The 12,136-nt window shown below is 42.9% G+C and overlaps 1 pseudogene; it reads right to left on the bottom strand.

Moving 5' to 3' along the window:
• Positions 1–337: 337 nt before the first annotated feature.
• LOC140879428 (extra-large guanine nucleotide-binding protein 3-like) lies at positions 338–11,432 on the bottom strand (annotated as a pseudogene).
• Positions 11,433–12,136: the final 704 nt, after the last annotated feature.

The raw sequence follows: 12,136 nt of genomic DNA, 5'->3' as shown, positions 1-12,136 counted from the left end.
TATTATCTATGATTTTAATCCTCATGTATATAACAATTTTATATACTAAAATCACATCAACTATAATATATTATGGATTTTATATAGATATCCATTTTTAAGCAAAACGGCATAAAACAATCAAACAATAGAATAAATAATTCTTTAATTTAAAATTAACAATTAATAACAAATATCTGTTTTATGGGCACATTTCCAACAGTTACAAGTTGTGATTTGTGACCTTTAAGTAATTGATAATAATGTGATATGCATAAGTAACCTAACAATGAAAACAAAACACAAACTCTCCTAAATCCCATCATGTTTTCTGCAAAAGCATAAAAAGATTCTCACATTAACATCTGGCACTAGAAAGACAAACCTTTAGTATTCTCAGCTCAAGTTTCTTTATTTCTCGACCATTGATGTATACCTCAGTATTCCCATTGCTTGCATGAGGACTAAGTTTTCCTGTAAAATTCAAGTTTGAACTAATAACTCTATCTTGATTTTCTCCTTCCTGTAAAAAAGGAAATTGATGATGTCGATTTTTTACCTCGGGTTCGGTCTGGTAGAATGGATCCTCCAACTCCTTTATAAAGCAGGTCGGGTCGGGCACTACTAAAATCTGCACAAGCAACAGCTAGGTCAAGGGGCGCCGAAGGTGTTTTCGGCGTGACACCTCCGATGCCTAAGTCAGTGTCTTGAAGGCAGAGGGTATGATTAATGCGAAAACAGGAGAATATGAGTGCGTGAATGTAAAAGTGAGAGTGGATGCGTGATGAATAATGAGCAGTGAATAATGAATGAACACAACCATAACAATACCTGTATTTATAGGAAAAATAGAGTAAGTTACCTAGTCGAATTATAACATGTCCTGGAGTAGGGCTCTTCATTTATTGGTCCGCCCTTGAGTTTATCCCTATCTCATTCATATCTGTGCAATGATCAAGTTTATCTTCAATGTATTCGAGTCTCACTTGAACTAGAAAACATACCAAGACCATTGTGCCCGAGCTCGAGTCGGCCCATTAACAGCAGCCCAGGTCTTGACATGCCCTAACAGGTAGAAAACTGGGCTGGACCTTATATATAATAATAATAATCCAATAATTGGGTCAACCCTCTTAAACGCATAATAAACGGGTTCGGGTTAAAATAATTTTCCGGGTATCAATAGTACCTCCCTAACTGGTCTAAAAGAAGAATGAATTTAGACCAAGAATGCAGTCCGGTCCCCGAACTACCCATGCTTCATTCGAATAGCTCATAATTGAATTCATGCGATGTGTTTCTTTTAGACGGTCCAGATCAGGATCCGCGTGATGTGTTTCTTACGAACGGCCCAGATGCCTCTTGATGGTTCGCCTACCGAGGCTTTGAAGGCCTTGACCTGTCCCATCCCGAGCCGTAGATCGAGATGTTAACCAATGGTCTAGATCAAATCATTACCTGTATAAATAGGTATGTAAAATTTCATTTTTTACCTTTCACTCTTGTACTGTTACGCTGTCAAAATTTCGAGAGCTTGCCCGACCCGGACTGCTACTTCCGTCCTGTTTGTGTCAATCCCGAGCTACTGCTCTTTTACCTGTAAGTCCTACCGTCCTTACACTAGGTTGATTAATATGTCTTCCCCAGATGAAACTTCTGTTAGGGAAATAGTAGCATTTGTTGAAGCACCCAATTCTACCTATAATAACCCCGAGCCCTCCGATTCCGATAATCCAAGCTCAGAGCTGGATTTATCAGAGAGTCGAGAGGAAAAATTAAAGTGACTGCACAGACTCAGGTCGGATGAGGCCCGATTATCTGCCAAGGGAAAACAATGGTATGAGGTACTGTCCTCCCACCTAAGTCCAGACCTAGGTCCCCTCATTAGGGAGAGATCGGGCATGCCCGATACATATGATCTTATAATCCCGAGCCGTAAAGACCGGGCTCATGGACCTCCCCCTAACTTCTTGAGCTTCAGCCTAGACCAAATCAAGATGGGTTTAAGATTTCCCGTCCCGAGCTGCGTATCCTATCTGTGTCAATATTTTTGTGTGTGTCCAAGTCAATTATCCCCGAACTCTTTTAGTTCAATTCTATCATTAGGTGTCCTTTTTTGTTTCTTCCGAATTCCCTTAGACATAGGAAATTTCATTTATTTCCTACAAATTAAGAAAACTGCCCCGGGATGTTTCTATATTTCCATGCGACCCGAATACCCCTTTTTGATGGGTAAGCCTAGCTCACACAAGGGCTGGACAAACAGATATTTTTATGTTAAACCCAACCAGCCCTGGGAATGTCGGTCCAACTAGGCTATGAATTTCACCACCCCTGAACCCCCAACTCTGCCTACTCATGACTTCACCAACTTTATCAACACAATGTCCGTGCAAACCTTTGATATTGAGAGCCTGATTGAGGAGGATCTGATCTGTCATTATGACTTCAGTGGGAAGGGAGTAGAGATCCAAGGGGATGTAGGTAGTACCCCTGTACCCGTACTACCTTTATTTAACTTTTTTCCAATATATTTATTTATTGTATTTCTACTTGTTCAGATGACAGGATCAGATCTGCCACCATGCCTGCTAACTTCAGAGCTGCTTTAAAGAACTTGAAAAGAAAAAAGACAGAAGATAGCGAGGCCAGCACTCATCCCGAGCCTCCCCCCACTGAACAACCAAAAAAGAAAACCTCCAAGACCAAGGAAAAAACCAGCACTAATCTACCCGAGCTTCAGCAGTCGCCTATTGTTTCCTCCTCCCGAGCTCGTGGCAAGGAACCAGTAATGGAGTTCGAATCCCTACCTGATGCTGAGCCTCAAGGAATGCCTGATCAGCCCGGGGTCCCAGATATGTCATTTTTCTCAAAGCTTGACCCCCAAGGGTGCCTCGGCATAATACAGAACTTGATTTCCCGCTCTGACTTAAAAATCCTACAAGGGGTGCCAATTTTGGAAGTCGAACAGAACTTTGCTTTGGCATCCCTTCAGGTATATTACTTTTTAATTTCATAACTTGTACACCGAGCTGGTATTTATCCTTGTATATTATCAAAGGTTTTAGCTTGGGGAGGGGAGATCACTAGCCAATCTTTCAAAACCCGAGAGGAGCATGCCATGAACCAGGAGGCTTTTGTGGTTCGGATCTCTGAACTCATGCGAAAGACCCGTGAGATGAAAAAGGAATATGAAGAAGAACAGGCCGGGATGCGGGCTGAGATTGAGTCCTATCGTAATGCCCTGGAAGATGCCAATACTAAAATTTCCGAGCTGGAGGTGGAAAAAGTCGATTCAGAGAGCCAATCACGGGCCCTGACCAAAGAATTAGAGATTGCCAAGGAGGTCGGGAAGAAGGAGTTTTTGAATTCCGCCGATTTTGCCAATGCTGTAGCTGAAAAGGCGGCTACCTTCTTTGACGAGGGTTTCAAGGGGTGCTTAGCCCAGTTCAGGACCAATGGGTACTCAGAGGCCGAGCACCCCGCCCTTTTCCTAGACTGTACCAAGGCTCTCGATGACATGCCTGATGAAGACTCGGAGGAGGCCGAGCCGGAGAAGCCAGCAAATCCTGACCAGAGCTTAAAGCCCCATGATGTCTCCGCTCCTTGATTATTTTTGTTCCTGTTGTATGTACTGTTTAAAAACATGATCTAAATGTTAGACCCTACGCAGTCCGTGATTTTGGTTGTTGCCCAGGTCGGGCTGATACATTACTTGTTCTAATTTTCGTGCATTAATGTTTTCGCCCAATTCGGGTTTCTTTAAGAATTCTCATATTATAACTTGGTTTCTGTTATAAATGTGCATGCAAGTCCAGCCACAAAATTTATTAAGTATAAATCATTAAGGGTCCGACCTACTTATACCAAGATTGGCCGATGCAAGCCATGCCTTTTAACTCATTGAAACTCGATATGCATGTACCTGGACTGGCCGAATAAAAATCAAGCCCCAAGTTATTAAACTGTTTAAACCATACCAATCTTTGAAATAGAGCCCCACTCGGATTTTTTAAGTACCAAGGGTTGATTTTTTGACACCAGTCCTGCCTAAACTTTTACTAATACGAATTTGATATGATAGACCTGCTTAGCCTTTGCGAGCCAGACATGCCTGGGCTTTGAGTTCCACTGATGTGGGCCACTGAGGTGGACTTTGTGTGCCAGACCTGCCTGGGCTTTGATTTCCACTGATGTGGTCCTTGAGTGCCAGACCTGCCTGGGCTTCGAGTTCCACTGATGTGGTCCTTGAGTGCTATACCTGCCTGGGCTTTGAGTTCCACTGATGTGGTCCTTGAGTGCCAGACCTACCCGGACTTTGAGTTCCACTGATGTGGTCTTTGAGTGCCAGACCTGCCTGGGCTTTGAGTTCCACTATTGTGGTCCTTGAGTGCAAGACCTGCCTGGGCTTTGAGTTCCACTGATGTGGTCCTTGAGTGCCAGACCTGCCTTGGCTTTGAGTTCCACGGATGTGGTCCTTGAGTGCCAGACCTGCCTGGGCTTTGATAAAGAATGTTCCCAAAAAGGAAAAATTTCAGTAGGTTCCATAAAACAGAACTGACTCTTCCCACGGCACTTCCAAAATAAAATTGTCACTAAACAGGACTGACCCTAAAGCAAACAAAACAGGACTGACTATTGAAGAACATAAATAAATAACGCAAAAAGACCAGCTGGTTAAGGACCAGCTTAGTGAACTTTGGATAACATGAAGAGGCCCGAGCCAAGCTACTAAGGATAGTATTTTTTTCAAATGCTGAGCATTCCATGGCCTTTTACCCTTCTTGCCTTCGGCATCTTCCAAGTAATATGCAGTTATTCTAGCTTTTCTTATCACTTTGAAGGGGCCTTTGTACTTGGCCTCTAGCTTTCCTCTTTCCCCTGGATGTTGTATTTTTTGCATAACCAGGTCTCCCTCATGAAAAACCTTAGAATATACTCTTTTGTTGTAGGCCTGGGTCATTCGTTTGCGATAGGCTGTGAGCCTAATTGCAGCTCGGGACCTGTTCTCTTCTAGTAAGTCCAAATCCATTGCTTGCAGTTATTGATTGTTTGCCCCATATGCCATTATTCTAGCACTTTCTTGTCCAATTTTTGTCGGGATAACGGCTTCAGTTCCATACACCATGCTAAAAGGAGTTTCACCCGTACCGGATCGAGTAGTAGTTCGGTAGGACCATAATACGGAAGGAAGTTTGTCTGCCCATTTTCCCTTAGCTGCATCCAGTCGTGTCTTAAGAGCTTGGACTATCGTTCTGTTGGTAACTTCGACTTGTCCATTCCCTTGCGGGTATGCTACAGAGGAGAAAACATGTTCGATCTTCATTTCCTGGCACCATGCTTGAACTTTGGATCCACAAAACTGTCTCCCATTATCTGATGCCAACCTGCGAGGGATCCCGAAGCGGCACACTATATTTTTCCATGGAAAATTGAGCACTTTGTTTTCTGTAATTTTAGCTAGGGGCTCGGCCTCTACCCATTTAGAAAAATAGTCGACCGCGACCAACAAAAATTTTCTCTGCCCCGTGCTAATAGGGAATGGTCCTACAATGTCCATTCCCCACTGATCAAAAGGACAAGCGGCCACAACTGCCTTCATGTATTCTGCAGGTCTCCATTGTAGGTTAGCATGTATTTGGCAATTATAACATGCATTAACCAGATCTGATGAGTCTTTCCGCATAGTAGGCCAGAAGAATCCCGCCAGGAGTGCTTTTCGAGCTAGGGCAAGACTTCCCAGGTGACTGCCACAAGACCCTTCATGAATTTCTCGTAGTACATAATTAGCCTCTTCAGGACTCAACACTTTAACAAAGGCTGAGAGAAAGATCGTTTGAACAGGATTTGATCGATCATGACGAAGCGAAGAGCCCTTCTTTTTACCTTCTTTGCTTTCTTACTATCGCTTGGTAATTCTTTCTTGGTCAGATACTGATATATATCATATCTCCAATCTCCTTCCGGTACCTGAGCTATAATATCATCGAAAGTTTCCAACTGAGAAACAAGCTCCCGACCTGGAACAATTGGATCGGGCCGGTTGCTGAGGGCACCGGCTAGGCGGGCCAAGTGGTCTGCCTTGATATTTTTAGTTCGGGGGATGAGCTCCAAGATCAACTCGGTGAAACCTTTTTTGGCTTTGTCTAGTGCTTTGACATACCTCAGCATCTTCCCATCTTTTCATTCAAATTTCCTGTTACTCTGTTGGATTGCGAATTGGGAATCGGAATACAGAATAGCTCGGGAGATATTAGTTTCTTCACCCCAAGGTGAGATGATCACAATTCCAGCTCCGCTCCCGGACTGACATGATGACCCATCTACAAAAATCTTCCATAGCTCTTCTTGTTCTAGTTGAACTGTCTCTGCCAAGAAATCAGCTAGGGCTTGAGTTTTTATGGCTGTCCGAGGCTCAAATTTGATGTCATACTCACTCAGCTCTGTAATCCATCTGATAAGTCTCCCCGATGCATCTGGATTGGTTGCAATTTTTCCCAGAACGCTGTTGGTGAGCACGGTGATGGGATGTGACAAAAAGTAAGGACGCAATTTTCTTGCAGTGATGACTAAAGCTAAGGCAAGATTTTCTTGGGTTAAGTTATTGAGTTCGGCTCCCTTCAAGGCATGAATCACAAAATAAATAGGCTGATGATTTGTTCCGTCCCTCCTGACCAGGACCGAACTGGCTGCTCGGGGTGTGACCGCCAAATATAAGAACAGTTCTTCCCCTTGGGTAGGCTTATTCAGCACAGGCAATTGCTTTAAATAAGCCTTCAGGTCCTGGAAGGCTTTCTCACTTTCCTCATTCCATTCAAAATTTTTTGTCTTTTGTAGGGCCTTGAAAAAAGGGAGGCTTTTATCTGCTTATAAACCAGGCCAGTGCTGTAATTCTTCCCAGTTAATCTCTGTACTTCTTGTATATTCTTGGGGGAGCTCATAGAAATAATGGCTTGGACCTTTTCGGGATTAGCTTCGATTCCCCTTCTTGTAACCATGTAACCCAGAAACTTTCTAGCTTGAACACCGAAAGTACACTTGCTGGGGTTTAGCTTAAGCTGATAGTCCCTCAAAGTCTGAAAAGTTTGAGTTAGTTCGGTAATGAATTGGTCCACAGTTCGGGTCTTGACCAGGATATCATCTATATAGACCTCTATATTTTTGCCGATTTGTTGCTCGAATACTTTGTCCATTAACCTTTGGTATGTAGCCCCAGCATTCTTGAGCCCAAAGGGCATGACCGCGTAACAATATGTTCCTGTTGACGTCACAAAACTCACTTTATCTTTGTCCTCTTTAGCTAGTGGGATTTGATGATATCCTTGATAGGCATCCAAGAAGCTGAGCAGCTCGTGTCCTGCTATTGAATCGACAAGTTGATCAATTTTGGGTAACGGATAACAGTCCTTTGGGCATGCCCTGTTCAGATCCCAAAAATCCACACACATGCGCCATTTACCAGAGGACTTTGGCACCAGAACTATATTGGACAACCAGGTCGGGAAATAGATTTCCTCAATGTGTCCAGCCTTGAGTAATTCGTCTACTTCTTCCTTTAGTACCATGTCTTTTTCAGGACCGAAGTGCCGTTTCTTTTGAATAATAGGACGACAACCCTTTATCACATTGAGCTTGTGCTCTGCTACTTCCCGATGGACCCCTACCAGGTCTGAAACTGACCATGCAAAAACGCCTTTATTTTCTTTCAAGCATTCCAGTAGCGGTTGCTTCAACTGTGCTTCAAGGGTGCGAGCAATTTTTACCATCTCAAAAGGAGGTGAGATCATGATTTCCTCAATTTCTTCCTCAGCACTGACAGATGCATCCTCTATTAGGTTGACCTTTTCCATGCCAGAAAGTCCAGGTATGTCGACACTATCAGTCCTGGTCACCTTTTGCTCTATTCTGACCTCCTCCACATAACACTTGCGAGCAATAACTTGATCACCTTGTACTTCACCAACCTCATTACCAACGGGGAACTTCATTTTCTGATGCAGAGCTAATGCAACAGCCATGAAAGTGGTCATGGCAGGTCTACCCAGTATGGCATTATAGGCAGATGGAGCGTCTACTATAATGAAACTCACAATCCTGGTCTTGAGACCGTTGTTTTTTCCAAGAGTTAGGGGTAGATGCACTAATCCAATAGGTCGGATTGCATGACCCGTGAAACCAAAGAGTGATGTTACGATGGGCTCCATCTTATACTGTCCTAAGTCCATTTGATTTATTGCTTCCTGGAATAGAACGTTGACAGAACTGCCTGAATCCACAAATATCCGGGCTACATCATAATTTGCGACCATGGCCCTTATTACCAGTGCATCATTATGATTGTTTGAAACCCCTTTCAAATCTTCCGGCCCAAAAGAGAGGGTCGGGCCAGTATGAACAATCTGATTGTCAATCTCCATATTTATTAATTTTCTGCTGCTGGTTTTCCTAGCTCGATTGGAATCTCCATCAGTAGGGCCTCCAGAAATCATGTTGATAATTCCTCGAGCAGGCGGGGCCGGTCTTTGATGAGCTCGGTCATCCCTAGGCTGGTCTTGATTTGGATGATTGAAATCTTCATGGGGAGGAGCAGTCCTGGCCCTTTGTCTTGACCTTCCTCCCTGTCCCCTGTTCGGGCGATACCCCTCTTGACGGGTCAATATATTTTTTAATTCAGAATGTTTCTGTATTATCCTTTCAATCTCTTGATCTAATTGACGACAGTCCTCCATAGTATGCCCATACTCATTGTGAAAGTGACAATATTTATCCGATTTCCTATTTTGAGGTCCCTTCTCTGTCCATGGAGGCCTTTGTGTGAGCTTCCGATCGTCACAAATTTGTAGAGCTCGGACTTTGCTCATGCGTAAAGGAGTGAAAGAGGTGAATTCTCCTAACAACAAAGGTCGGAATGGCTGTCCCATTCCCGAACTACTGCTTGGAACCCTATTGCTCTTTCGACTTTTTGGCCGCTCTCTCTTCATAGCTGCTCGCGAAACTTGTATTTCTTCCATGTTGACATATTTCTCAGCTCGAGCCAGTAACTCCTCGTATGTTTCTGGGGGCCTCTTTATTAAAGATTTAAGAAAGTCTTTTGTATCCAGCCCTTGCATGAAGGCACTGATGAGCAGATCTGGCGTAGCCATGGGTACTTCGAGAGCCAAGCCACTAAATCTGCGAATATATGCTCTTAAATTTTCATGTTCCCGTTGCTTGATTGCAAAAAGGCTGAAAGTGGTAGTAGGATGCTTTTTACTACTAGCAAAGTGATGCAAAAAGGATTTAATAAAATCCGTAAATTCCTTGATTTCCCAGGGTGTAGCGTATTGAACCATTCCTGGGCTGGTTCTATGAGAGTAGTAAGGAAAGCCCTACACTTAATCTGATCAGAGTATTTATGCAACAGATCTGCATTCTCGAAGCGTGCTAAATGGTCTTCAGGATCTCTTTTACCATCATACTCCCCAACATGAGGCAGTTTGAATTTTTTGGGGAGGTCGGCGTCCAATATCTCCTGAGAAAAAGGAATGTTTCTGGTTGTGGTAGCTAGGTACCCGGCCTGCTTCTTCCTTAGCTGCTCCATCTCTTCCTTCAACTTTTTGATCTCCTCAAGGTGGGCATTATGATCGGGGTGCGGGGGATTTGCCTCACCCCTTTTCGCCAAAGCCCTCTGAACAGCCTGAGCTACTAATTCCTCTAAATTTAGGCGATCTCCATTCTGATTAGCCATCGAAACTCTTTTTCTTCAAATTCCCATAGACGGCGCCAATTGATGATGTCGATTTTTTACCTCGGGTTTGGTCTGGTAGAATGGATCCTCCAACTCCTTTATAAAGCAGGTCGGGTCGGGCACTACTAAAATCTGCACAAGCAATAGCTAGGTCAAGGGGTGCCAAAGGTGTTTTCGGCGTGACCCCTCCGATGCCTAAGTCAGTGTCTTGAAGGCAAAGGGTATGATTAATGCGAAAACAGGAGAATATGAGTGCGTGAATGTAAAAGTGAGAGTGGATGCGTGATGAATAATGAGCAATGAATAATGAATGAACACAACCATAACAGTACCTGTATTTATAGAAAAAATAGAGTAAGTTACCTAGTCGAATTATAACATGTCCTAGAGTAGGACTCTTCATTCATTGGTCCACCCTTGAGTTTATCCCTATCTCATTCATATCTGTGCAGTGATCAAGCTTATCTTCAATGTATTCGAGTTCCTCTTGAACTAGAAAACATACCAAGCCCATTGGGCCCTAGATCGGTCGGCCCATTAACAGCAGCCCATGTCTTGACACGCCATAACAGGTAGGAAATTGGACTGGACCTTATATATAATAATAATCCAATAATTGGGCCAACCCTCTTAAACCCATAATAAACGGGTCCGGGTTAAAATAATTTTCCGGGGTATCAAAAATCAAAAACCATATGAGCATTTTCAATTCCCAAGACAAGATTTCCAGCAATGATGAATAATGAAAAAAGCATCACCTTTCCCCAAAGACCTGACTTCTTATCATACAAATAGCGGCCTGGCTTCAACTTCCGAGGAGGCAAAGGGCTTCCAAAAAGTTCCGCCATCTCTTCTGGTTTCAGAGGATACCCGTTAACAATCAACTGCTCTGGTCGAAGTTGATTCGCTGAACACTCTTTTTTGGCTTTCATTATTTGTTTGACTTCCAATGGACTAAGTAAACGTTATAAAAGCCTAGAATGTTTAACCAATGTAGACCTATTTGACTCGTCAATCAGCTCACTGATGCAAGTAACACATTTGCGCCCTTCTGGCATCAAACCCATTGCTCTAACCACACAATTGCTGCAATATTTTGCATCACAAACCAGGCATGATTCCTTGGTCTCCCAATTTCCTTTTCCACACCTATAACACACTCTCGTTTTCTTTCTCCTTTTTTTTTCTATGGTGACACCAACATATTCAGGAAACACTTGTTTCTCCGTATCCACGACTCTCCTGTCAGATCTATAAACTGTATTAAAGTGACCACTGTGGCTCTCCTCCCGTCATTGGAGGATTCTTTTGGAACATTACTTCGGCGATTGTGCACTGAACCGGGGGAAGCCGAAGGGGATGGCAAAGAAAAATCAGCATTTTGCAAAACTGACACTTCAGATTCCGAACTTCCAGACATCCTAGGACTGTTATTAGAATGATTCGCAACATTCACAATACGAGACATGGGAAAAGGGATTGGTTCTACAACTGGGGCCATATCGTGAGTCACTGATCTTCTAGATTGGGAAACCGGTTCAGCAATTGGAATTGCATCTGCGTTCATATCAAGGGGTTCGGCCCCGGGAATTTCATACAAAAATGGAGGGCCATCATACTCTAATTCTATTGAATAATCCAAGTTAACCTCATCAGGAATGGGCGCACCTGCAGGAAGCATTTTTCTCACCATATCCCTCCAATCCTCAAACCCATTTTTATCCATGATTCCTCACACCAATCTGCCCCCTCGTCTATCAAGCACGACCCCAGGTATTCACAATACAATAAGTTATAATGTCCTAAAAATTCAATAAACACACTTTAGGAACAAGTGAAACGCGAGATCTATAAAACTGAGAAGCAAAACAAATGGAGAGTTTACAGTTTCTTTCAAATCAAAAAATAAAAGCTTGTGAAGTAATTTGCACAATCACGAGGCACTCTTTCCCCTACACAACCATTTAAAAATTGCCTGCAATATAGTCAATTCTGCAAAAGCGTTCATAATTGAAAAAAAAATCCAAATCAAAAACTAAAAACCCAAAAAAAATCAACGGCCCAAGCGGACCACTTTTCCACTGAAAAGCTAATTCAACAAGTCGGCGCATAAAATGAAAGAGTGGGTGCCCTGCTAGCCAACTTGTGGTAAGAGCCTTTATGACTCTATTTGTAAATAATATTTGTATAATATAATTTACACTCTTTATTGGCATTTACTTTATCTTTTATCATATTGTTATGTTGTGACATACTATACGATGTTTAGATAAATACTTTGAATATACTAAAGTGCATGTAAGATGTGATAGTGGATATGGATGACTATCATGAAACACATCTTGTAATCACTGTATATTCTAAACCAGTACCTAGTCAATTGAGCCGTCCGCAATAAGGATAAGAATCGCTCGAGATTGAGACTAGCAT

Source organism: Henckelia pumila, chromosome 2, assembly GCF_033568475.1.
Source record: "Henckelia pumila isolate YLH828 chromosome 2, ASM3356847v2, whole genome shotgun sequence".
NCBI classification, from domain to species: Eukaryota; Viridiplantae; Streptophyta; class Magnoliopsida; order Lamiales; family Gesneriaceae; genus Henckelia; species Henckelia pumila.
The sequence above is the reverse complement of the archived record's forward strand: the minus strand, read 5'-3'. Positions and strand labels throughout refer to the sequence as shown.